General features: G+C 44.9%; 9 non-coding genes across 9 annotated transcripts; all 9 read left to right on the top strand.

Annotated features, from left to right (window-relative positions):
- The first annotated feature begins 1,069 nt into the window (after window positions 1-1,069).
- trnar-ucu (transfer RNA arginine (anticodon UCU)) lies at window positions 1,070-1,142 on the top strand. The gene has a single exon. It is a non-coding gene; the product is annotated as a tRNA-Arg (tRNA).
- Window positions 1,143-3,215: 2,073 nt separating this feature from the next.
- trnar-ucu (transfer RNA arginine (anticodon UCU)) lies at window positions 3,216-3,288 on the top strand. The gene has a single exon. It is a non-coding gene; the product is annotated as a tRNA-Arg (tRNA).
- A 2,059-nt stretch (window positions 3,289-5,347) lies between these two features.
- trnar-ucu (transfer RNA arginine (anticodon UCU)) lies at window positions 5,348-5,420 on the top strand. Its single transcript has one exon. It is a non-coding gene; the product is annotated as a tRNA-Arg (tRNA).
- A 6,344-nt stretch (window positions 5,421-11,764) lies between these two features.
- Window positions 11,765-11,837, top strand: trnar-ucu (transfer RNA arginine (anticodon UCU)). The gene has a single exon. It is a non-coding gene; the product is annotated as a tRNA-Arg (tRNA).
- Window positions 11,838-13,900: 2,063 nt separating this feature from the next.
- trnar-ucu (transfer RNA arginine (anticodon UCU)) lies at window positions 13,901-13,973 on the top strand. The gene has a single exon. It is a non-coding gene; the product is annotated as a tRNA-Arg (tRNA).
- Window positions 13,974-18,169: 4,196 nt separating this feature from the next.
- Window positions 18,170-18,242, top strand: trnar-ucu (transfer RNA arginine (anticodon UCU)). Its single transcript has one exon. It is a non-coding gene; the product is annotated as a tRNA-Arg (tRNA).
- Window positions 18,243-20,306: 2,064 nt separating this feature from the next.
- Window positions 20,307-20,379, top strand: trnar-ucu (transfer RNA arginine (anticodon UCU)). Its single transcript has one exon. It is a non-coding gene; the product is annotated as a tRNA-Arg (tRNA).
- Window positions 20,380-22,441: 2,062 nt separating this feature from the next.
- On the top strand, window positions 22,442-22,514 carry trnar-ucu (transfer RNA arginine (anticodon UCU)). Its single transcript has one exon. It is a non-coding gene; the product is annotated as a tRNA-Arg (tRNA).
- A 2,070-nt stretch (window positions 22,515-24,584) lies between these two features.
- trnar-ucu (transfer RNA arginine (anticodon UCU)) lies at window positions 24,585-24,657 on the top strand. Its single transcript has one exon. It is a non-coding gene; the product is annotated as a tRNA-Arg (tRNA).
- Window positions 24,658-25,347: the final 690 nt, after the last annotated feature.

Here is a 25,347-nt window from a genome sequence, read left to right as displayed (position 1 = left end):
GAGGTTGAGTTGAAGATGTCTGAGAGGCAGGCAGAAATGCGCAATGAGAAAGTGGACTCGTCCGGTAGAAAGGTCAGGAAGAGCTGTGTGTCTTCAGCGTAGCAGTGATAGGAAAGACCATGTGAGTGAATGATGGAACCCAGGGAGGCAGTATAGACAGAAAAAAGAAGAGGACCAAGAACTGAGCCCTGTGGCACACCGGTAGAGAAGCTATGACAGTGAGAAAGATGCCCCCACCAGGATACCTTGAAGGTTCGTCCTGATAGGTAAGAACGAAGCCAGTCTAGAGTTGATCCAGAAATGCCTAAGTCAGAGAGTGTGGACAAGAGGATCTGATGGTTCACAGTGTCAAAGGCTGACGATAGATCAAGTAGAATTAAGACAGAAGACTGACTTGTGGCTTTTGGAGCTCGAATATTTTCCACGACAGTCAGGAGTGCCATTTCTGTGGAGTGACCCCTCTTGAAGCCAGACTGGTTGACTTCGAGGAAGTCGTTCTTGGAAAGGAAGTCTGAGATTTGATTGAAGACTGCTCGCTCCATTGTCTTGGCCAGAAAAGGAAGAAGAGACACAGGTCGGTAGTTCTCCATTACAGAAGGATTAAGAGGAGGCTTCTTGAGCAGTGGGTTAATCTGGGCCTGCTTGAAAGAGGTTGGCTCTTTCAAATGCTTTCCTCCATCTTGCTATATTAACTGCCTTTATTCTCATTATTGTGTTACCCAAAGGATTCGAGTCCCATTTGGGGTGGTTGAAAGCAGAGTGGCTCAGCGGAAGCATGCTGTGCCCATAACCCAGAGATCGTTGGATTGAAACTATCCTCTTCTACAGAGGAGGTTGTATATATTCACCTACTGTACAATGCCAGTTTCATATAAGTATGGCATTTCAATTTTGACGTGTTTCACATCTTTTTCTCTGCACCTTTAAATAATTCCCTCCATCTTACTATATCAACTGCCTTTGGGGCCATTATTGTGTTGCCCAAAGCCAAAATGGCACGTCTCATATTATGCTCTGTATAGGAAGCAACTGTTTGCTGAAAGAACTGATGAATAAGGTTGTTTGTGAAGCCCCAGTGGCCTAATGGATAAGGCACTGGCCTTCTAAGCCTGGGATTGTGGGTTCGAGTCCCATCTGGGGTGGTTGAAAGCAGAGTGGTGCAGCGGAAGTGTGCTGGGCCGATAACCCAGAGGTCGATGGATCTAAACCATCCTCTGCTGACTGTATTTTGTAAGCTGACTTAAGGCCTTTACAAACTCTTAGTAAAGTGAACCAAATACTGAATTTACATTTAGTCATATAGCAGACGCTTTTATCTGAAGCGACTTACAAGTGAGGTACAAGGCAAAAATCATAGTCAAGAAGAAACCATCAAAGCAAAGTCCTATCAGAAAAGTGTTCACAATTCACGAGATGCAAGTGCAAGAAAGAGCAGAAAGGAATTTTTTTTTTTTTAAATAAATTTAGGTGCTTAGGAAGAGGTTGAAGAACTCTGTTTTCAGCAGGTTTTTGAATATTGGGAGATAGTCTGCTGAGCGTGCAGAGTTTGGTAACTCGTTCCACCATCGTGGGATCATTGCGCTAAAATGTTTTGCTTAGTGTCTTCTGTGCGCTGCTGGGACCACCAGACGTCATTCGTTTGGAGACCACAGCGGGCAGGAAGGATTGTAGACTTGAATGAGTGAGTTGAGGTAAGCGGGAGTTCTTGAGTTAACCACCTTGTAAGCAAGAGACAGAGCTTTGAACCTGATGCGAGCAGCTACAGGAAGCCATGGGTCCTTTTTGGCTGATTAAAAATGAGGCGAGCTTCTGCGTTTTGGATCATCTGCAAGGGTTTGATTGTGGATATCGGTAACCCCATCAACAAAGCGTTGCAGTAATTGACACGAGATATCACAAGCACCTGTACAATGAGTTGGGTTGTATATTTCGGGATGTAGGGTCTGATCTTCCTGATGTTGTAGAGGGCAAATCTGCATGCCCTAGAGACTGAAGAGATGTGGTCTTTAAAGCTCAGTTGGTCGTCGATGATGACCTCCAGATTTTTGGACGATTTAGTGCGGACAATCACTGTAGATCCAATGTTGATGCTGATGTTGTGTTGTGTCGAAGGTCTGGCTGGGAAGACAAAGACTTCAGTTTTGGAGAGGTTGAGTTGAAGATGTCTGAGAGGCAGGCAGAAATGCGCAATGAGAAAGTGGACTCGTCCGGTAGAAAGGTCAGGAAGAGCTGTGTGTCTTCAGCGTAGCAGTGATAGGAAAGACCATGTGAGTGAATGATGGAACCCAGGGAGGCAGTATAGACAGAAAAAAGAAGAGGACCAAGAACTGAGCCCTGTGGCACACCGGTAGAGAAGCTATGACAGTGAGAAAGATGCCCCCACCAGGATACCTTGAAGGTTCGTCCTGATAGGTAAGAACGAAGCCAGTCTAGAGTTGATCCAGAAATGCCTAAGTCAGAGAGTGTGGACAAGAGGATCTGATGGTTCACAGTGTCAAAGGCAGACGATAGATCAAGTAGAATTAAGACAGAAGACTGACTTGTGGGTTTTGGAGCTCGAATATTTTCCACGACAGTCAGGAGTGCCATTTCTGTGGAGTGACCCCTCTTGAAGCCAGACTGGTTGACTTCGAGGAAGTCGTTCTTGGAAAGGAAGTCTGAGATTTGATTGAAGACTGCTCGCTCCATTGTCTTGGCCAGAAAAGGAAGAAGAGACACAGGTCGGTAGTTCTCCATTACAGAAGGATTAAGAGGAGGCTTCTTGAGCAGTGGGGTAATCTGGGCCTGCTTGAAAGAGGTTGGCTCTTTCAAATGCTTTCCTCCATCTTGCTATATTAACTGCCTTTATTCTCATTATTGTGTTACCCAAAGGATTCGAGTCCCATTTGGGGTGGTTGAAAGCAGAGTGGCTCAGCGGAAGCATGCTGTGCCCATAACCCAGAGATCGTTGGATTGAAACTATCCTCTTCTACAGAGGAGGTTGTATATATTCACCTACTGTACAATGCCAGTTTCATATAAGTATGGCATTTCAATTTTGACGTGTTTCACATCTTTTTCTCTGCACCTTTAAATAATTCCCTCCATCTTACTATATCAACTGCCTTTGGGGCCATTATTGTGTTGCCCAAAGCCAACATGGCACGTCTCATATTATGCTCTGTATAGGAAGCAACTGTTTGCTGAAAGAACTGATTAATAAGGTTGTTTGTGAAGCCCCAGTGGCCTAATGGATAAGGCACTGGCCTTCTAAGCCTGGGATTGTGGGTTCGAGTCCCATCTGGGGTGGTTGAAAGCAGAGTGGTGCAGCGGAAGTGTGCTGGGCCCATAACCCAGAGGTCGATGGATCGAAACCATCCTCTGCTGACTGTATTTTGTAAGCTGACTTAAGGCCTTTACAAACTCTTAGTAAGTGAACCAAATACTGAATTTACATTTAGTCATTTAGCAGACGCTTTTATCCAAAGCGACTTACAAGTGAGGTACAAGGCAAAAATCATAGTCAAGAAGAAACCATCAAAGCAAAGTCCTATCAGAAAAGTGTTCACAATTCACGAGATGCAAGTGCGAGAAAGAGCAGAAAGGAATTTTTTTTTTTTAAATAAATTTAGGTGCTTAGGAAGAGGTTGAAGAATTCTGTTTTCAGCAGGTTTTTGAATATTGGGAGATAGTCTGCTGAGCGTGCAGTTTGGTAACTCGTTCCACCATGGTGGGATCATTGCACTGAAACGTTTTGCTTAGTGTCTTCTGTGCGCTGCTGGGACCACCAGACGTCATTCGTTTGGAGACCACAGCGGGCAGGAAGGATTGTAGACTTGAATGAGTGAGTTGAGGTAAGCGGGAGCTCTTGAGTTAACCACCTTGTAAGAAAGAGACAGAGCTTTGAACCTGATGCGAGCAGCTACAGGAAGCCATGGGTCCTTTTTGGCTGATTAAAAATGAGGCGAGCTGCTGCGTTTTGGATCATCTGCAAGGGTTTGATTGTGGATATCGGTAACCCCATCAACAAAGCGTTGCAGTAATTGACACGAGATATGACAAGCACCTGTACAATGAGTTGGGTTGTATATTCCGTGATGTAGGGTCTGATCTTCCTGATGTTGTAGAGGGCAAATCTGCATGCCCTAGAGACTGAGGAGATGTGGTCCTTAAAGCTCAGTTGGTCGTCGATGATGACCTCCAGATTTTTGGACGATTTAGTGCGGACAATCCCTGTAGATCCAATGTTGATGCTGATGTTGTGTTGTGTTGAAGGTCTGGCTGTGAAGACAAGGACTTCAGTTTTGGAGAGGTTGAGTTGAAGATGTCTGAGAGGCAGGCAGAAATGCGCAATGAGAAAGTGGACTCGTCCGGTAGAAAGGTCAGGAAGAGCTGTGTGTCTTCAGCGTAGCAGTGATAGGAAAGACCATGTGAGTGAATGATGGAACCCAGGGAGGCAGTATAGACAGAAAAAAGAAGAGGACCAAGAACTGAGCCCTGTGGCACACCGGTAGAGAAGCTATGACAGTGAGAAAGATGCCCCCACCAGGATACCTTGAAGGTCCGTCTTGATAGGTCAGAACGAAGCCAGTCTAGAGTTGATCCAGAAATGCCTAAGTCAGAGAGTGTGGACAAGAGGATCTGATGGTTCACAGTGTCAAAGGCTGACGATAGATCAAGTAGAATTAAGACAGAAGACTGACTTGTGGCTTTTGGAGCTCGAATATTTTCCATGACAGTCAGGAGTGCCATTTCTGTGGAGTGACCCCTCTTGAAGCCAGACTGGTTGACTTCGAGGAAGTCGTTCTTGGAAAGGAAGTCTGAGATTTGATTGAAGACTGCTCGCTCCATTGTCTTGGCCAGAAAAGGAAGAAGAGACACAGGTCGGTAGTTCTCCATTACAGAAGGATTAAGAGGAGGCTTCTTGAGCAGTGGGTTAATCTGGGCCTGCTTGAAAGAGGTTGGCTCTTTCCTCCATCTTGCTATATTAACTGCCTTTATTCTCATTATTGTGTTACCCAAAGGATTCGAGTCCCATTTGGGGTGGTTGAAAGCAGAGTGGCTCAGCGGAAGCATGCTGTGCCCATAACCCAGAGATCGTTGGATTGAAACTATCCTCTTCTACAGAGGAGGTTGTATATATTCACCTACTGTACAATGCCAGTTTCATATAAGTATGGCATTTCAATTTTGACGTGTTTCACATCTTTTTCTCTGCACCTTTAAATAATTCCCTCCATCTTACTATATCAACTGCCTTTGGGGCCATTATTGTGTTGCCCAAAGCCAACATGGCACGTCTCATATTATGCTCTGTATAGGAAGCAACTGTTTGCTGAAAGAACTGATGAATAAGGTTGTTTGTGAAGCCCCAGTGGCCTAATGGATAAGGCACTGGCCTTCTAAGCCTGGGATTGTGGGTTCGAGTCCCATCTGGGGTGGTTGAAAGCAGAGTGGTGCAGCGGAAGTGTGCTGGGCCCGTAACCCAGAGGTCGATGGATCTAAACCATCCTCTGCTGACTGTATTTTGTAAGCTGACTTAAGGCCTTTACTAACTCTTAGTAAAGTGAACCAAATACTGAATTTACATTTAGTCATATAGCAGACGCTTTTATCTGAAGCGACTTACAAGTGAGGTACAAGGCAAAAATCATAGTCAAGAAGAAACCATCAAAGCAAAGTCCTATCAGAAAAGTGTTCACAATTCACGAGATGCAAGTGCAAGAAAGAGCAGAAAGGAATTTTTTTTTTAAAAATAAATTTAGGTGCTTAGGAAGAGGTTGAAGAACTCTGTTTTCAGCAGGTTTTTGAATATTGGGAGATAGTCTGCTGAGCGTGCAGAGTTTGGTAACTCGTTCCACCATCGTGGGATCATTGCGCTAAAATGTTTTGCTTAGTGTCTTCTGTGCGCTGCTGGGACCACCAGACGTCATTCGTTTGGAGACCACAGCGGGCAGGAAGGATTGTAGACTTGAATGAGTGAGTTGAGGTAAGCGGGAGTTCTTGAGTTAACCACCTTGTAAGCAAGAGACAGAGCTTTGAACCTGATGCGAGCAGCTACAGGAAGCCATGGGTCCTTTTTGGCTGATTAAAAATGAGGCGAGCTTCTGCGTTTTGGATCATCTGCAAGGGTTTGATTGTGGATATCGGTAACCCCATCAACAAAGCGTTGCAGTAATTGACACGAGATATCACAAGCACCTGTACAATGAGTTGGGTTGTATATTTCGGGATGTAGGGTCTGATCTTCCTGATGTTGTAGAGGGCAAATCTGCATGCCCTAGAGACTGAAGAGATGTGGTCTTTAAAGCTCAGTTGGTCGTCGATGATGACCTCCAGATTTTTGGACGATTTAGTGCGGACAATCACTGTAGATCCAATGTTGATGCTGATGTTGTGTTGTGTCGAAGGTCTGGCTGGGAAGACAAAGACTTCAGTTTTGGAGAGGTTGAGTTGAAGATGTCTGAGAGGCAGGCAGAAATGCGCAATGAGAAAGTGGACTCGTCCGGTAGAAAGGTCAGGAAGAGCTGTGTGTCTTCAGCGTAGCAGTGATAGGAAAGACCATGTGAGTGAATGATGGAACCCAGGGAGGCAGTATAGACAGAAAAAAGAAGAGGACCAAGAACTGAGCCCTGTGGCACACCGGTAGAGAAGCTATGACAGTGAGAAAGATGCCCCCACCAGGATACCTTGAAGGTTCGTCCTGATAGGTAAGAACGAAGCCAGTCTAGAGTTGATCCAGAAATGCCTAAGTCAGAGAGTGTGGACAAGAGGATCTGATGGTTCACAGTGTCAAAGGCTGACGATAGATCAAGTAGAATTAAGACAGAAGACTGACTTGTGGCTTTTGGAGCTCGAATATTTTCCACGACAGTCAGGAGTGCTATTTCTGTGGAGTGACCCCTCTTGAAGCCAGACTGGTTGACTTCGAGGAAGTCGTTCTTGGAAAGGAAGTCTGAGATTTGATTGAAGACTGCTCGCTCCATTGTCTTGGCCAGAAAAGGAAGAAGAGACACAGGTCGGTAGTTCTCCATTACAGAAGGATTAAGAGGAGGCTTCTTGAGCAGTGGGGTAATCTGGGCCTGCTTGAAAGAGGTTGGCTCTTTCAAATGCTTTCCTCCATCTTGCTATATTAACTGCCTTTATTCTCATTATTGTGTTACCCAAAGGATTCGAGTCCCATTTGGGGTGGTTGAAAGCAGAGTGGCTCAGCGGAAGCATGCTGTGCCCATAACCCAGAGATCGTTGGATTGAAACTATCCTCTTCTACAGAGGAGGTTGTATATATTCACCTACTGTACAATGCCAGTTTCATATAAGTATGGCATTTCAATTTTGACGTGTTTCACATCTTTTTCTCTGCACCTTTAAATAATTCCCTCCATCTTACTATATCAACTGCCTTTGGGGCCATTATTGTGTTGCCCAAAGCCAACATGGCACGTCTCATATTATGCTCTGTATAGGAAGCAACTGTTTGCTGAAAGAACTGATGAATAAGGTCGTTTGTGAAGCCCCAGTGGCCTAATGGATAAGGCACTGGCCTTCTAAGCCTGGGATTGTGGGTCGAGTCCCATCTGGGGTGGTTGAAAGCAGAGTGGTGCAGCGGAAGTGTGCTGGGCCCATAACCCAGAGGTCGATGGATCTAAACCATCCTCTGCTGACTGTATTTTGTAAGCTGACTTAAGGCCTTTACAAACTCTTAGTAAAGTGAACCAAATACTGAATTTACTTTTAGTCATATAGCAGACGCTTTTATCCAAAGCGACTTACAAGTGAGGTACAAGGCAAAAATCATAGTCAAGAAGAAACCATCAAAGCAAAGTCCTATCAGAAAAGTGTTTACAATTCACGAGATGCAAGTGCGAGAAAGAGCAGAAAGGAATTTTTTTTTTTTAAAATAAATTTAGGTGCTTAGGAAGAGGTTGAAGAATTCTGTTTTCAGCAGGTTTTTGAATATTGGGAGATAGTCTGCTGAGCGTGCAGAGTTTGGTAACTCGTTCCACCATCGTGGGATCATTGCGCTAAAATGTTTTGCTTAGTGTCTTCTGTGCGCTGCTGGGACCACCAGACGTCATTCGTTTGGAGACCACAGCGGGCAGGAAGGATTGTAGACTTGAATGAGTGAGTTGAGGTAAGCGGGAGTTCTTGAGTTAACCACCTTGTAAGCAAGAGACAGAGCTTTGAACCTGATGCGAGCAGCTACAGGAAGCCATGGGTCCTTTTTGGCTGATTAAAAATGAGGCGAGCTTCTGGGTTTGGATCATCTGCAAGGGTTTGATTGTGGATATCGGTAACCCCATCAACAAAGCGTTGCAGTAATTGACACGAGATATCACAAGCACCTGTACAATGAGTTGGGTTGTATATTTCGGGATGTAGGGTCTGATCTTCCTGATGTTGTAGAGGGCAAATCTGCATGCCCTAGAGACTGAGGAGATGTGGTCTTTAAAGCTCAGTTGGTCGTCGATGATGACCTCCAGATTTTTGGACGATTTAGTGCGGACAATCACTGTAGATCCAATGTTGATGCTGATGTTGTGTTGTGTCGAAGGTCTGGCTGGGAAGACAAAGACTTCAGTTTTGGAGAGGTTGAGTTGAAGATGTCTGAGAGGCAGGCAGAAATGCGCAATGAGAAAGTGGACTCGTCCGGTAGAAAGGTCAGGAAGAGCTGTGTGTCTTCAGCGTAGCAGTGATAGGAAAGACCATGTGAGTGAATGATGGAACCCAGGGAGGCAGTATAGACAGAAAAAAGAAGAGGACCAAGAACTGAGCCCTGTGGCACACCGGTAGAGAAGCTATGACAGTGAGAAAGATGCCCCCACCAGGATACCTTGAAGGTTCGTCCTGATAGGTAAGAACGAAGCCAGTCTAGAGTTGATCCAGAAATGCCTAAGTCAGAGAGTGTGGACAAGAGGATCTGATGGTTCACAGTGTCAAAGGCTGACGATAGATCAAGTAGAATTAAGACAGAAGACTGACTTGTGGCTTTTGGAGCTCGAATATTTTCCACGACAGTCAGGAGTGCCATTTCTGTGGAGTGACCCCTCTTGAAGCCAGACTGGTTGACTTCGAGGAAGTCGTTCTTGGAAAGGAAGTCTGAGATTTGATTGAAGACTGCTCGCTCCATTGTCTTGGCCAGAAAAGGAAGAAGAGACACAGGTCGGTAGTTCTCCATTACAGAAGGATTAAGAGGAGGCTTCTTGAGCAGTGGGTTAATCTGGGCCTGCTTGAAAGAGGTTGGCTCTTTCCTCCATCTTGCTATATTAACTGCCTTTATTCTCATTATTGTGTTACCCAAAGGATTCGAGTCCCATTTGGGGTGGTTGAAAGCAGAGTGGCTCAGCGGAAGCATGCTGTGCCCATAACCCAGAGATCGAAAGAATTAAAATATCCTCTTCTACAGAGGAGGTTGTATATATTCACCTACTGTACAATGCCAGTTTCATATAAGTATGGCATTTCAATTTTGACGTGTTTCACATCTTTTTCTCTGCACCTTTAAATAATTCCCTCCATCTTACTATATAAACTGCCTTTGGGGCCATTATTGTGTTGCCCAAAGCCAACATGGCACGTCTCATATTATGCTCTGTATAGGAAACAACTGTTTTCTGAAAGAACTGATGAATAAGGTTGATTGTGAAGCCCCAGTGGCCTAATGGATAAGGCACTGGCCTTCTAAGCCTGGGATTGTGGGTTCGAGTCTCATCTGGGGTGGTTAAAAGCAGAGTGGTGCAGCGGAAGTGTGCTGGGCCCATAACCCAGAGGTCGATGGATCGAAACCATCCTCTGCTGACTGTATTTTGTAAGCTGACTTAAGGCCTTTACAAACTCTTAGTAAAGTGAACCAAATACTGAATTTACATTTAGTCATTTAGCAGACGCTTTTATCCAAAGCGACTTACAACTGAGGTACAAGGCAAAAATCATAGTCAAGAAGAAACCATCAAAGCAAAGTCCTATCAGAAAAGTGTTCACAATTCACGAGATGCAAGTGCGAGAAAGAGCAGAAAGGACTTTTTTTTTTTTTTAAATAAATTTAGGTGCTTAGGAAGAGGTTGAAGAATTCTGTTTTCAGCAGGTTTTTGAATATTGGGAGATAGTCTGCTGAGCGTGCAGTTTGGTAACTCGTTCCACCATCGTGGGATCATTGCGCTAAAACGTTTTGCTTAGTGTCTTCTGTGCGCTGCTGGGACCACCAGACGTCATTCGTTTGGAGACCACAGCAGGCAGGAAGGATTGTAGACTTGAATGAGTGAGTTGAGGTAAGCGGGAGCTCTTGAGTTAACCACCTTGTAAGCAAGAGACAGAGCTTTGAACCTGATGCGAGCAGCTACAGGAAGCCATGGGTCCTTTTTGGCTGATTAAAAATGAGGCGAGCTGCTGCGTTTTGGATCATCTGCAAGGGTTTGATTGTGGATATCGGTAACCCCATCAACAAAGCGTTGCAGTAATTGACACGAGATATGACAAGCACCTGTACAATGAGTTGGGTTGTATATTCCGTGATGTAGGGTCTGATCTTCCTGATGTTGTAGAGGGCAAATGTGCATGCCCTAGAGACTGAGGAGATGTGGTCCTTAAAGCTCAGTTGGTCGTCGATGATGACCTCCAGATTTTTGGACGATTTAGTGCGGACAATCACTGTAGATCCAATGTTGATGCTGATGTTGTGTTGTGTTGAAGGTCTGGCTGGGAAGACAAGGACTTCAGTTTTGGAGAGGTTGAGTTGAAGATGTCTGAGAGGCAGGCAGAAATGCGCGATGAGAAAGTGGACTCGTCCGGTAGAAAGGTCAGGAAGAGCTGTGTGTCTTCAGCGTAGCAGTGATAGGAAAGACCATGTGAGTGAATGATGGAACCCAGGGAGGCAGTATAGACAGAAAAAAGAAGAGGACCAAGAACTGAGCCCTGTGGCACACCGGTAGAGAAGCTATGATAGTGAGAAAGATGCCCCCACCAGGATACCTTGAAGGTTCGTCCTGATAGGTAAGAACGAAGCCAGTCTAGAGTTGATCCAGAAATGCCTAAGTCAGAGAGTGTGGACAAGAGGATCTGATGGTTCACAGTGTCAAAGGCTGACGATAGATCAAGTAGAATTAAGACTGACTTGTGGCTTTTGGAGCTCGAATATTTTCCACGACAGTCAGGAGTGCCATTTCTGTGGAGTGACCCCTCTTGAAGCCAGACTGGTTGACTTCGAGGAAGTCGTTCTTGGAAAGGAAGTCTGAGATTTGATTGAAGACTGCTCGCTCCATTGTCTTGGCCAGAAAAGGAAGAAGAGACACAGGTCGGTAGTTCTCCATTACAGAAGGATTAAGAGGAGGCTTCTTGAGCAGTGGGGTAATCTGGGCCTGCTTGAAAGAGGTTGGCTCTTTCAAATGCTTTCCTCCATCTTGCTATATTAACTGCCTTTATTCTCATTATTGTGTTACCCAAAGGATTCGAGTCCCATTTGGGGTGGTTGAAAGCAGAGTGGCTCAGCGGAAGCATGCTGTGCCCATAACCCAGAGATCGTTGGATTGAAACTGTCCTCTTCTACAGAGGAGGTTGTATATATTCACCTACTGTACAATGCCAGTTTCATATAAGTATGGCATTTCAATTTTGACGTGTTTCACATCTTTTTCTCTGCACCTTTAAATAATTCCCTCCATCTTACTATATCAACTGCCTTTGGGGCCATTATTGTGTTGCCCAAAGCCAACATGGCACGTCTCATATTATGCTCTGTATAGGAAGCAACCATTTGCTGAAAGAACTGATGAATAAGGTTGTTTGTGAAGCCCCAGTGGCCTAATGGATAAGGCACTGGCCTTCTAAGCCTGGGATTGTGGGTTCGAGTCCCATCTGGGGTGGTTGAAAGCAGAGTTGGTGCAGCGGAAGTGTGCTGGGCCCATAACCCAGAGGTCGATGGATCTAAACCATCCTCTGCTGACTGTATTTTGTAAGCTGACTTAAGGCCTTTACAAACTCTTAGTAAAGTGAACCAAATACTGAATTTACATTTAGTCATATAGCAGACGCTTTTATCCGAAGCGACTTACAAGTGAGGTACAAGGCAAAAATCATAGTCAAGAAGAAACCATCAAAGCAAAGTCCTATCAGAAAAGTGTTCACAATTCACGAGATGCAAGTGCGAGAAAGAGCAGAAAGGAATTTTTTTTTTTAAAATAAATTTAGGTGCTTAGGAAGAGGTTGAAGAATTCTGTTTTCAGCAGGTTTTTGAATATTGGGAGATAGTCTGCTGAGCGTGCAGAGTTTGGTAACTCGTTCCACCATCGTGGGATCATTGCGCTAAAATGTTTTGCTTAGTGTCTTCTGTGCGCTGCTGGGACCACCAGACGTCATTCGTTTGGAGACCACAGCGGGCAGGAAGGATTGTACACTTGAATGAGTGAGTTGAGGTAAGCGGGAGTTCTTGAGTTAACCACCTTGTAAGCAAGAGACAGAGCTTTGAACCTGATGCGAGCAGCTACAGGAAGCCATGGGTCCTTTTTGGCTGATTAAAAATGAGGCGAGCTTCTGCGTTTTGGATCATCTGCAAGGGTTTGATTGTGGATATCGGTAACCCCATCAACAAAGCGTTGCAGTAATTGACACGAGATATCACAAGCACCTGTACAATGAGTTGGGTTGTATATTTCGTGATGTAGGGTCTGATCTTCCTGATGTTGTAGAGGGCAAATCTGCATGCCCTAGAGACTGAGGAGATGTGGTCTTTAAAGCTCAGTTGGTCGTCGATGATGACCTCCAGATTTTTGGACGATTTAGTGCGGACAATCACTGTAGATCCAATGTTGATGCTGATGTTGTGTTGTGTCGAAGGTCTGGCTGGGAAGACAAAGACTTCAGTTTTGGAGAGGTTGAGTTGAAGATGTCTGAGAGGCAGGCAGAAATGCGCAATGAGAAAGTGGACTCGTCCGGTAGAAAGGTCAGGAAGAGCTGTGTGTCTTCAGCGTAGCAGTGATAGGAAAGACCATGTGAGTGAATGATGGAACCCAGGGAGGCAGTATAGACAGAAAAAAGAAGAGGACCAAGAACTGAGCCCTGTGGCACACCGGTAGAGAAGCTATGACAGTGAGAAAGATGCCCCCACCAGGATACCTTGAAGGTTCGTCCTGATAGGTAAGAACGAAGCCAGTCTAGAGTTGATCCAGAAATGCCTAAGTCAGAGAGTGTGGACAAGAGGATCTGATGGTTCACAGTGTCAAAGGCTGACGATAGATCAAGTAGAATTAAGACAGAAGACTGACTTGTGGCTTTTGGAGCTCGAATATTTTCCACGACAGTCAGGAGTGCCATTTCTGTGGAGTGACCCCTCTTGAAGCCAGACTGGTTGACTTCGAGGAAGTCGTTCTTGGAAAGGAAGTCTGAGATTTGATTGAAGACTGCTCGCTCCATTGTCTTGGCCAGAAAAGGAAGAAGAGACACAGGTCGGTAGTTCTCCATTACAGAAGGATTAAGAGGAGGCTTCTTGAGCAGTGGGTTAATCTGGGCCTGCTTGAAAGAGGTTGGCTCTTTCCTCCATCTTGCTATATTAACTGCCTTTATTCTCATTATTGTGTTACCCAAAGGATTCGAGTCCCATTTGGGGTGGTTGAAAGCAGAGTGGCTCAGCGGAAGCATGCTGTGCCCATAACCCAGAGATCGAAAGAATGAAACTATCCTCTTCTACAGAGGAGGTTGTATATATTCACCTACTGTACAATGCCAGTTTCATATAAGTATGGCATTTCAATTTTGACGTGTTTCACATCTTTTTCTCTGCACCTTTAAATAATTCCCTCCATCTTACTATATAAACTGCCTTTGGGGCCATTATTGTGTTGCCCAAAGCCAACATGGCACGTCTCATATTATGCTCTGTATAGGAAACAACTGTTTTCTGAAAGAACTGATGAATAAGGCTGATTGTGAAGCCCCAGTGGCCTAATGGATAAGGCACTGGCCTTCTAAGCCTGGGATTGTGGGTTCGAGTCCCATCTGGGGTGGTTAAAAGCAGAGTGGTGCAGCGGAAGTGTGCTGGGCCCATAACCCAGAGGTCGATGGATCGAAACCATCCTCTGCTGACTGTATTTTGTAAGCTGACTTAAGGCCTTTACAAACTCTTAGTAAAGTGAACCAAATACTGAATTTACATTTAGTCATTTAGCAGACGCTTTTATCCAAAGCGACTTACAAGTGAGGTACAAGGCAAAAATCATAGTCAAGAAGAAACCATCAAAGCAAAGTCCTATCAGAAAAGTGTTCACAATTCACGAGATGCAAGTGCGAGAAAGAGCAGAAAGGAATTTTTTTTTTTTTAAATAAATTTAGGTGCTTAGGAAGAGGTTGAAGAATTCTGTTTTCAGCAGGTTTTTGAATATTGGGAGATAGTCTGCTGAGCGTGCAGAGTTTGGTAACTCGTTCCACCATCGTGGGATCATTGCGCTAAAATGTTTTGCTTAGTGTCTTCTGTGCGCTGCTGGGACCACCAGACGTCATTCGTTTGGAGACCACAGCGGGCAGGAAGGATTGTAGACTTGAATGAGTGAGTTGAGGTAAGCGGGAGTTCTTGAGTTAACCACCTTGTAAGCAAGAGACAGAGCTTTGAACCTGATGCGAGCAGCTACAGGAAGCCATGGGTCCTTTTTGGCTGATTAAAAATGAGGCGAGCTTCTGCGTTTTGGATCATCTGCAAGGGTTTGATTGTGGATATCGGTAACCCCATCAACAAAGCGTTGCAGTAATTGACACGAGATATCACAAGCACCTGTACAATGAGTTGGGTTGTATATTTCGGGATGTAGGGTCTGATCTTCCTGATGTTGTAGAGGGCAAATCTGCATGCCCTAGAGACTGAGGAGATGTGGTCTTTAAAGCTCAGTTGGTCGTCGATGATGACCTCCAGATTTTTGGACGATTTAGTGCGGACAATCACTGTAGATCCAATGTTGATGCTGATGTTGTGTTGTGTCGAAGGTCTGGCTGGGAAGACAAAGACTTCAGTTTTGGAGAGGTTGAGTTGAAGATGTCTGAGAGGCAGGCAGAAATGCGCAATGAGAAAGTGGACTCGTCCGGTAGAAAGGTCAGGAAGAGCTGTGTGTCTTCAGCGTAGCAGTGATAGGAAAGACCATGTGAGTGAATGATGGAACCCAGGGAGGCAGTATACACAGAAAAAAGAAGAGGACCAAGAACTGAGCCCTGTGGCACACCGGTAGAGAAGCTATGACAGTGAGAAAGATGCCCCCACCAGGATACCTTGAAGGTTCGTCCTGATAGGTAAGAACGAAGCCAGTCTAGAGTTGATCCAGAAATGCCTAAGTCAGAGAGTGTGGACAAGAGGATCTGATGGTTCACAGTGTCAAAGGCTGACGATAGATCAAGTAGAATTAAGACAGAAGACTGACTTGTGGCTTTTGGAGCTCGAATATTTTCCACGACAGTCAGGAGTGCCATTTCTGTGGAGTGACCCCTCTTGAAGCCAGACTGGTTGACTTCGAGGAAGTCGTTCTTGGAAAGGAAGTCTGAGATTTGATTGAAGACTGCTCGCTCCATTGTCTTGGCCAGAAAAGGAAGAAGAGACACAGGTCGGTAGTTCTCCATTACAGAAGGATTAAGAGGAGGCTTCTTGAGCAGTGGGGTAATCTGGGCCTGCTTGAAAGAGGTTGGCTCTTTCCTCCATCTTGTTATATTAACTGCCTTTATTCTCATTATTGTGTTACCCAAAGGATTCGAGTCCCATTTGGGGTGGTTGAAAGCAGAGTGGCTCAGAGGAAGCATGCTGTGCCCATAACCCAGAGATCGAAAGAATGAAACTATCCTCTTCTACAGAGGAGGTTGTATATATTCACCTACTGTACAATGCCAGTTTCGTATAAGTATGGCATTTCAATTTTGACGTGTTTCACATCTTTTTCTCTGCACCTTTAAATAATTCCCTCCATCTTACTATATCAACTGCCTTTGGGGCCATTATTGTGTTGCCCAAAGCCAACATGGCATGTCTCATATTATGCTCTGTATAGGAAACAACTGTTTGCTGAAAGAACTGATGAATAAGGTTGATTGTGAAGCCCCAGTGGCCTAATGGATAGGGCACTGGCCTTCTAAACCTGGGATTGTGGGTTCGAGTCCCATCTGGGGTGGTTAAAAGCAGAGTGGTGCAGCGGAAGTGTGCTGGGCCCATAACCCAGAGGTCGATGGATTGAAACCATCCTCTGCTGACTGTATTTTGTAAGCTGACTTAAGGCCTTTACAAACTCTTAGTAAAGTGAACCAAATACTGAATTTACATTTAGTCATTTAGCAGACGCTTTTATCCAAAGCGACTTACAACTGAGGTACAAGGCAAAAATCATAGTCAAGAAGAAACCATCAAAGCAAAGTCCTATCAGAAAAGTGTTCACAATTCACGAGATGCAAGTGCGAGAAAGAGCAGAAAGGACTTTTTTTTTTTTTTATAAATTTAGGTGCTTAGGAAGAGGTTGAAGAATTCTGTTTTCAGCAGGTTTTTGAATATTGGGAGATAGTCTGCTGAGCGTGCAGTTTGGTAACTCGTTCCACCATCGTGGGATCATTGCGCTGAAACGTTTTGCTTAGTGTCTTCTGTGCGCTGCTGGGACCACCAGACGTCATTCGTTTGGAGACCACAGCGGGCAGGAAGGATTGTAGACTTGAATGAGTGAGTTGAGGTAAGCGGGAGTTCTTGAGTTAACCACCTTGTAAGCAAGAGACAGAGCTTTGAACCTGATGCGAGCAGCTACAGGAAGCCATGGGTCCTTTTTGGCTGATTAAAAATGAGGCGAGCTTCTGCGTTTTGGATCATCTGCAAGGGTTTGATTGTGGATATCGGTAACCCCATCAACAAAGCGTTGCAGTAATTGACACGAGATATCACAAGCACCTGTACAATGAGTTGGGTTGTATATTTCGGGATGTAGGGTCTGATCTTCCTGATGTTGTAGAGGGCAAATCTGCATGCCCTAGAGACTGAGGAGATGTGGTCTTTAAAGCTCAGTTGGTCGTCGATGATGACCTCCAGATTTTTGGACGATTTAGTGCGGACAATCACTGTAGATCCAATGTTGATGCTGATGTTGTGTTGTGTCGAAGGTCTGGCTGGGAAGACAAAGACTTCAGTTTTGGAGAGGTTGAGTTGAAGATGTCTGAGAGGCAGGCAGAAATGCGCAATGAGAAAGTGGACTCGTCCGGTAGAAAGGTCAGGAAGAGCTGTGTGTCTTCAGCGTAGCAGTGATAGGAAAGACCATGTGAGTGAATGATGGAACCCAGGGAGGCAGTATACACAGAAAAAAGAAGAGGACCAAGAACTGAGCCCTGTGGCACACCGGTAGAGAAGCTATGACAGTGAGAAAGATGCCCCCACCAGGATACCTTGAAGGTTCGTCCTGATAGGTAAGAACGAAGCCAGTCTAGAGTTGATCCAGAAATGCCTAAGTCAGAGAGTGTGGACAAGAGGATCTGATGGTTCACAGTGTCAAAGGCTGACGATAGATCAAGTAGAATTAAGACAGAAGACTGACTTGTGGCTTTTGGAGCTCGAATATTTTCCACGACAGTCAGGAGTGCCATTTCTGTGGAGTGACCCCTCTTGAAGCCAGACTGGTTAACTTCGAGGAAGTCGTTCTTGGAAAGGAAGTCTGAGATTTGATTGAAGACTGCTCGCTCCATTGTCTTGGCCAGAAAAGGAAGAAGAGACACAGGTCGGTAGTTCTCCATTACAGAAGGATTAAGAGGAGGCTTCTTGAGCAGTGGGTTAATCTGGGCCTGCTTGAAAGAGGTTGGCTCTTTCCTCCATCTTGCTATATTAACTGCCTTTATTCTCATTATTGTGTTACCCAAAGGATTCGAGTCCCATTTAGGGTGGTTGAAAGCAGAGTGGCTCAGAGGAAGCATGCTGTGCCCATAACCCAGAGATCGAAAGAATGAAACTATCCTCTTCTACAGAGGAGGTTGTATATATTCACCTACTGTACAATGCCAGTTTCATATAAGTATGGCATTTCAATTTTGACGTGTTTCACATCTTTTTCTCTGCACCTTTAAATAATTCCCTCCATCTTACTATATCAACTGCCTTTGGGGCCATTATTGTGTTGCCCAAAGCCAACATGGCACGTCTCATATTATGCTCTGTATAGGAAACAACTGTTTGCTGAAAGAACTGATGAATAAGGTTGATTGTGAAGCCCCAGTGGCCTAATGGATAGGGCACTGGCCTTCTAAGCCTGGGATTGTGGGTTCGAGTCCCATCTGGGGTGGTTAAAAGCAGAGTGGTGCAGCTGAAGTGTGCTGGGCCCATAACCCAGAGGTCGATGGATTGAAACCATCCTCTGCTGACTGTATTTTGTAAGCTGACTTAAGGCCTTTACAAACTCTTAGTAAAGTGAACCAAATACTGAATTTACATTTAGTCATTTAGCAGACGCTTTTATCCAAAGCGACTTACAACTGAGGTACAAGGCAAAAATCATAGTCAAGAAGAAACCATCAAAGCAAAGTCCTATCAGAAAAGTGTTCACAATTCACGAGATGCAAGTGCGAGAAAGAGCAGAAAGGACTTTTTTTTTTTTTTTATAAATTTAGGTGCTTAGGAAGAGGTTGAAGAATTCTGTTTTCAGCAGGTTTTTGAATATTGGGAGATAGTCTGCTGAGCGTGCAGTTTGGTAACTCGTTCCACCATCGTGGGATCATTGCGCTGAAACGTTTTGCTTAGTGTCTTCTGTGCGCTGCTGGGACCACCAGACGTCATTCGTTTGGAGACCACAGCGGGCAGGAAGGATTGTAGACTTGAATGAGTGAGTTGAGGTAAGCGGGAGTTCTTGAGTTAACCACCTTGTAAGCAAGAGACAGAGCTTTGAACCTGATGCGAGCAGCTACAGGAAGCCATGGGTCCTTTTTGGCTGATTAAAAATGAGGCGAGCTTCTGCGTTTTGGATCATCTGCAAGGGTTTGATTGTGGATATCGGTAACCCCATCAACAAAGCGTTGCAGTAATTGACACGAGATATCACAAGCACCTGTACAATGAGTTGGGTTGTATATTTCGTGATGTAGGGTCTGATCTTCCTGATGTTGTAGAGGGCAAATCTGCATGCCCTAGAGACTGAGGAGATGTGGTCTTTAAAGCTCAGTTGGTCGTCGATGATGACCTCCAGATTTTTGGACGATTTAGTGCGGACAATCACTGTAGATCCAATGTTGATGCTGATGTTGTGTTGTGTCGAAGGTCTGGCTGGGAAGACAAAGACTTCAGTTTTGGAGAGGTTGAGTTGAAGATGTCTGAGAGGCAGGCAGAAATGCGCAATGAGAAAGTGGACTCGTCCGGTAGAAAGGTCAGGAAGAGCTGTGTGTCTTCAGCGTAGCAGTGATAGGAAAGACCATGTGAGTGAATGATGGAACCCAGGGAGGCAGTATAGACAGAAAAAAGAAGAGGACCAAGAACTGAGCCCTGTGGCACACCGGTAGAGAAGCTATGACAGTGAGAAAGATGCCCCCACCAGGATACCTTGAAGGTTCGTCCTGATAGGTAAGAACGAAGCCAGTCTAGAGTTGATCCAGAAATGCCTAAGTCAGAGAGTGTGGACAAGAGGATCTGATGGTTCCCAGTGTCAAAGGCTGACGATAGATCAAGTAGAATTAAGACTGACTTGTGGCTTTTGGAGCTCGAATATTTTCCACGACAGTCAGGAGTGCCATTTCTGTGGAGTGACCCCTCTTGAAGCCAGACTGGTTGACTTCGAGGAAGTCGTTCTTGGAAAGGAAGTCTGAGATTTGATTGAAGACTGCTCGCTCCATTGTCTTGGCCAGAAAAGGAAGAAGAGACACAGGTCGGTAGTTCTCCATTACAGAAGGATTAAGAGGAGGCTTCTTGAGCAGTGGGGTAATCTGGGCCTGCTTGAAAGAGGTTGGCTCTTTCAAATGCTTTCCTCCATCTTGCTATATTAACTGCCTTTATTCTCATTATTGTGTTACCCAAAGGATTCGAGTCCCATTTGGGGTGGTTGAAAGCAGAGTGGCTCAGCGGAAGCATGCTGTGCCCATAACCCAGAGATCGTTGGATTGAAACTATCCTCTTCTACAGAGGAGGTTGTATATATTCACCTACTGTACAATGCCAGTTTCATATAAGTATGGCATTTCAATTTTGACGTGTTTCACATCTTTTTCTCTGCACCTTTAAATAATTCCCTCCATCTTACTATATCAACTGCCTTTGGGGCCATTATTGTGTTGCCCAAAGCCAACATGGCACGTCTCATATTATGCTCTGTATAGGAAGCAACCGTTTGCTGAAAGAACTGATGAATAAGGTTGTTTGTGAAGCCCCAGTGGCCTAATGGATAAGGCACTGGCCTTCTAAGCCTGGGATTGTGGGTTCGAGTCCCATCTGGGGTGGTTGAAAGCAGAGTGGTGCAGCGGAAGTGTGCTGGGCCCATAACCCAGAGGTCGATGGATCGAAACCATCCTCTGCTGACTGTATTTTGTAAGCTGACTTAAGGCCTTTACAAACTCTTAGTAAAGTGAACCAAATACTGAATTTACATTTAGTCATATAGCAGACGCTTTTATCCGAAGCGACTTACAAGTGAGGTACAAGGCAAAAATCATAGTCAAGAAGAAACCATCAAAGCAAAGTCCTATCAGAAAAGTGTTCACAATTCACGAGATGCAAGTGCGAGAAAGAGCAGAAAGGAATTTTTTTTTTTTAAATAAATTTAGGTGCTTAGGAAGAGGTTGAAGAATTCTGTTTTCAGCAGGTTTTTGAATATTGGGAGATAGTCTGCTGAGCGTGCAGAGTTTGGTAACTCGTTCCACCATCGTGGGATCATTGCGCTAAAATGTTTTGCTTAGTGTCTTCTGTGCGCTGCTGGGACCACCAGACGTCATTCGTTTGGAGACCACAGCGGGCAGGAAGGATTGTAGACTTGAATGAGTGAGTTGAGGTAAGCGGGAGTTCTTGAGTTAACCACCTTGTAAGCAAGAGACAGAGCTTTGAACCTGATGCGAGCAGCTACAGGAAGCCATGGGTCCTTTTTGGCTGATTAAAAATGAGGCGAGCTTCTGCGTTTTGGATCATCTGCAAGGGTTTGATTGTGGATATCGGTAACCCCATCAACAAAGCGTTGCAGTAATTGACACGAGATATGACAAGCACCTGTACAATGAGTTGGGTTGTATATTTCGTGATGTAGGGTCTGATCTTCCTGATGTTGTAGAGGGCAAATCTGCATGCCCTAGAGACTGAGGAGATGTGGTCTTTAAAGCTCAGTTGGTCGTCGATGATGACCTCCAGATTTTTGGACGATTTAGTGCGGACAATCTCTGTAGATCCAATGTTGATGCTGATGTTGTGTTGTGTCGAAGGTCTGGCTGGGAAGACAAAGACTTCAGTTTTGGAGAGGTTGAGTTGAAGATGTCTGAGAGGCAGGCAGAAATGCGCAATGAGAAAGTGGACTCGTCCGGTAGAAAGGTCAGGAAGAGCTGTGTGTCTTCAGCGTAGCAGTGATAGGAAAGACCATGTGAGTGAATGATGGAACCCAGGGAGGCAGTATAGACAGAAAAAAGAAGAGGACCAAGAACTGAGCCCTGTGGCACACCGGTAGAGAAGCTATGACAGTGAGAAAGATGCCCCCACCAGGATACCTTGAAGGTTCGTCCTGATAGGTAAGAACGAAGCCAGTCTAGAGTTGATCCAGAAATGCCTAAGTCAGAGAGTGTGGACAAGAGGATCTGATGGTTCACAGTGTCAAAGGCAGACGATAGATCAAGTAGAATTAAGACAGAAGACTGACTTGTGGGTTTTGGAGCTCGAATATTTTCCACGACAGTCAGGAGTGCCATTTCTGTGGAGTGACCCCTCTTGAAGCCAGACTGGTTGACTTCGAGGAAGTCGTTCTTGGAAAGGAAGTCTGAGATTTGATTGAAGACTGCTCGCTCCATTGTCTTGGCCAGAAAAGGAAGAAGAGACACAGGTCGGTAGTTCTCCATTACAGAAGGATTAAGAGGAGGCTTCTTGAGCAGTGGGTTAATCTGGGCCTGCTTGAAAGAGGTTGGCTCTTTCCTCCATCTTGCTATATTAACTGCCTTTATTCTCATTATTGTGTTACCCAAAGGATTCGAGTCCCATTTGGGGTGGTTGAAAGCAGAGTGGCTCAGCGGAAGCATGCTGTGCCCATAACCCAGAGATCGAAAGAATGAAACTATCCTCTTCTACAGAGGAGGTTGTATATATTCACCTACTGTACAATGCCAGTTTCATATAAGTATGGCATTTCAATTTTGACGTGTTTCACATCTTTTTCTCTGCACCTTTAAATAATTCCCTCCATCTTACTATATAAACTGCCTTTGGGGCCATTATTGTGTTGCCCAAAGCCAACATGGCACGTCTCATATTATGCTCTGTATAGGAAGCAACTGTTTGCTGAAAGAACTGATGAATAAGGTTGATTGTGAAGCCCCAGTGGCCTAATGGATAAGGCACTGGCCTTCTAAGCCTGGGATTGTGGGTTCGAGTCCCATCTGGGGTGGTTAAAAGCAGAGTGGTGCAGCGGAAGTGTGCTGGGCCCATAACCCAGAGGTCGATGGATCGAAACCATCCTCTGCTGACTGTATTTTGTAAGCTGACTTAAGGCCTTTACAAACTCTTAGTAAAGTGAACCAAATACTGAATTTACATTTAGTCATTTAGCAGACGCTTTTATCCAAAGCGACTTACAAGTGAGGTACAAGGCAAAAATCATAGTCAAGAAGAAACCATCAAAGCAAAGTCCTATCAGAAAAGTGTTCACAATTCACGAGATGCAAGTGCGAGAAAGAGCAGAAAGGACTTTTTTTTTTTTTTATAAATTTAGGTGCTTAGGAAGAGGTTGAAGAATTCTGTTTTCAGCAGGTTTTTGAATATTGGGAGATAGTCTGCTGAGCGTGCAGTTTGGTAACTCGTTCCACCATCGTGGGATCATTGCGCTGAAACGTTTTGCTTAGTGTCTTCTGTGCGCTGCTGGGACCACCAGACGTCATTCATTTGGAGACCACAGCGGGCAGGAAGGATTGTAGACTTGAATGAGTGAGTTGAGGTAAGCGGGAGCTCTTGAGTTAACCACCTTGTAAGAAAGAGACAGAGCTTTGAACCTGATGCGAGCAGCTACAGGAAGCCATGGGTCCTTTTTGGCTGATTAAAAATGAGGCGAGCTGCTGCGTTTTGGATCATCTGCAAGGGTTTGATTGTGGATATCGGTAACCCCATCAACAAAGCGTTGCAGTAATTGACACGAGATATGACAAGCACCTGTACAATGAGTTGGGTTGTATATTCCGTGATGTAGGGTCTGATCTTCCTGATGTTGTAGAGGGCAAATCTGCATGCCCTAGAGACTGAGGAGATGTGGTCCTTAAAGCTCAGTTGGTCGTCGATGATGACCTCCAGATTTTTGGACGATTTAGTGCGGACAATCCCTGTAGATCCAATGTTGATGCTGATGTTGTGTTGTGTTGAAGGTCTGGCTGTGAAGACAAGGACTTCAGTTTTGGAGAGGTTGAGTTGAAAATGTCTGAGAGGCAGGCAGAAATGCGCGATGAGAAAGTGGACTCGTCCGGTAGAAAGGTCAGGAAGAGCTGTGTGTCTTCAGCGTAGCAGTGATAGGAAAGACCATGTGAGTGAATGATGGAACCCAGGGAGGCAGTATAGACAGAAAAAAGAAGAGGACCAAGAACTGAGCCCTGTGGCACACCGGTAGAGAAGCTATGACAGTGAGAAAGATGCCCCCACCAGGATACCTTGAAGGTCCGTCTTGATAGGTCAGAACGAAGCCAGTCTAAAGTTGATCCAGAAATGCCTAAGTCAGAGAGTGTGGACAAGAGGATCTGATGGTTCACAGTGTCAAAGGCTGACGATAGATCAAGTAGAATTAAGACAGAAGACTGACTTGTGGCTTTTGGAGCTCGAATATTTTCCACGATAGTCAGGAGTGCCATTTCTGTGGAGTGACCCCTCTTGAAGCCAGACTGGTTGACTTCGAGGAAATCGTTCTTGGAAAGGAAGTCTGAGATTTGATTGAAGACTGCTCGCTCCATTGTCTTGGCCAGAAAAGGAAGAAGAGACACAGGTCGGTAGTTCTCCATTACAGAAGGATTAAGAGGATGCTTCTTGAGCAGTGGGGTAATCTGGGCCTGCTTGAAAGAGGTTGGCTCTTTCAAATGCTTTCCTCCATCTTGCTATATTAACTGCCTTTATTCTCATTATTGTGTTACCCAAAGGATTCGAGTCCCATTTGGGGTGGTTGAAAGCAGAGTGGCTCAGCGGAAGCATGCTGTGCCCATAACCCAGAGATCGAAAGAATGAAACTATCCTCTTCTACAGAGGAGGTTGTATATATTCACCTACTGTACAATGCCAGTTTCATATAAGTATGGCATTTCAATTTTGACGTGTTTCACATCTTTTTCTCTGCACCTTTAAATAATTCCCTCCATCTTACTATATAAACTGCCTTTGGGGCCATTATTGTGTTGCCCAAAGCCAACATGGCACGTCTCATATTATGCTCTGTATAGGAAACAACTGTTTTCTGAAAGAACTGATGAATAAGGCTGGTTGTGAAGCCCCAGTGGCCTAATGGATAAGGCACTGGCCTTCTAAGCCTGGGATTGTGGGTTCGAGTCCCATCTGGGGTGGTTAAAAGCAGAGTGGTGCAGCGGAAGTGTGCTGGGCCCATAACCCAGAGGTCGATGGATCGAAACCATCCTCTGCTGACTGTATTTTGTAAGCTGACTTAAGGCCTTTACAAACTCTTAGTAAAGTGAACCAAATACTGAATTTACATTTAGTCATTTAGCAGACGCTTTTATCCAAAGCGACTTACAAGTGAGGTACAAGGCAAAAATCATAGTCAAGAAGAAACCATCAAAGCAAAGTCCTATCAGAAAAGTGTTCACAATTCACGAGATGCAAGTGCGAGAAAGAGCAGAAAGGAATTTTTTTTTTTTTAAATAAATTTAGGTGCTTAGGAAGAGGTTGAAGAATTCTGTTTTCAGCAGGTTTTTGAATATTGGGAGATAGTCTGCTGAGCGTGCAGAGTTTGGTAACTCGTTCCACCATCGTGGGATCATTGCGCTAAAATGTTTTGCTTAGTGTCTTCTGTGCGCTGCTGGGACCACCAGACGTCATTCGTTTGGAGACCACAGCGGGCAGGAAGGATTGTAGACTTGAATGAGTGAGTTGAGGTAAGCGGGAGTTCTTGAGTTAACCACCTTGTAAGCAAGAGACAGAGCTTTGAACCTGATGCGAGCAGCTACAGGAAGCCATGGGTCCTTTTTGGCTGATTAAAAATGAGGCGAGCTTCTGCGTTTTGGATCATCTGCAAG

Source organism: Channa argus, chromosome 4 (genome assembly GCF_033026475.1).
Source record: "Channa argus isolate prfri chromosome 4, Channa argus male v1.0, whole genome shotgun sequence".
NCBI classification, from domain to species: domain Eukaryota; kingdom Metazoa; phylum Chordata; class Actinopteri; order Anabantiformes; family Channidae; genus Channa; species Channa argus.
The sequence above is the reverse complement of the archived record's forward strand: the minus strand, read 5'-3'. Positions and strand labels throughout refer to the sequence as shown.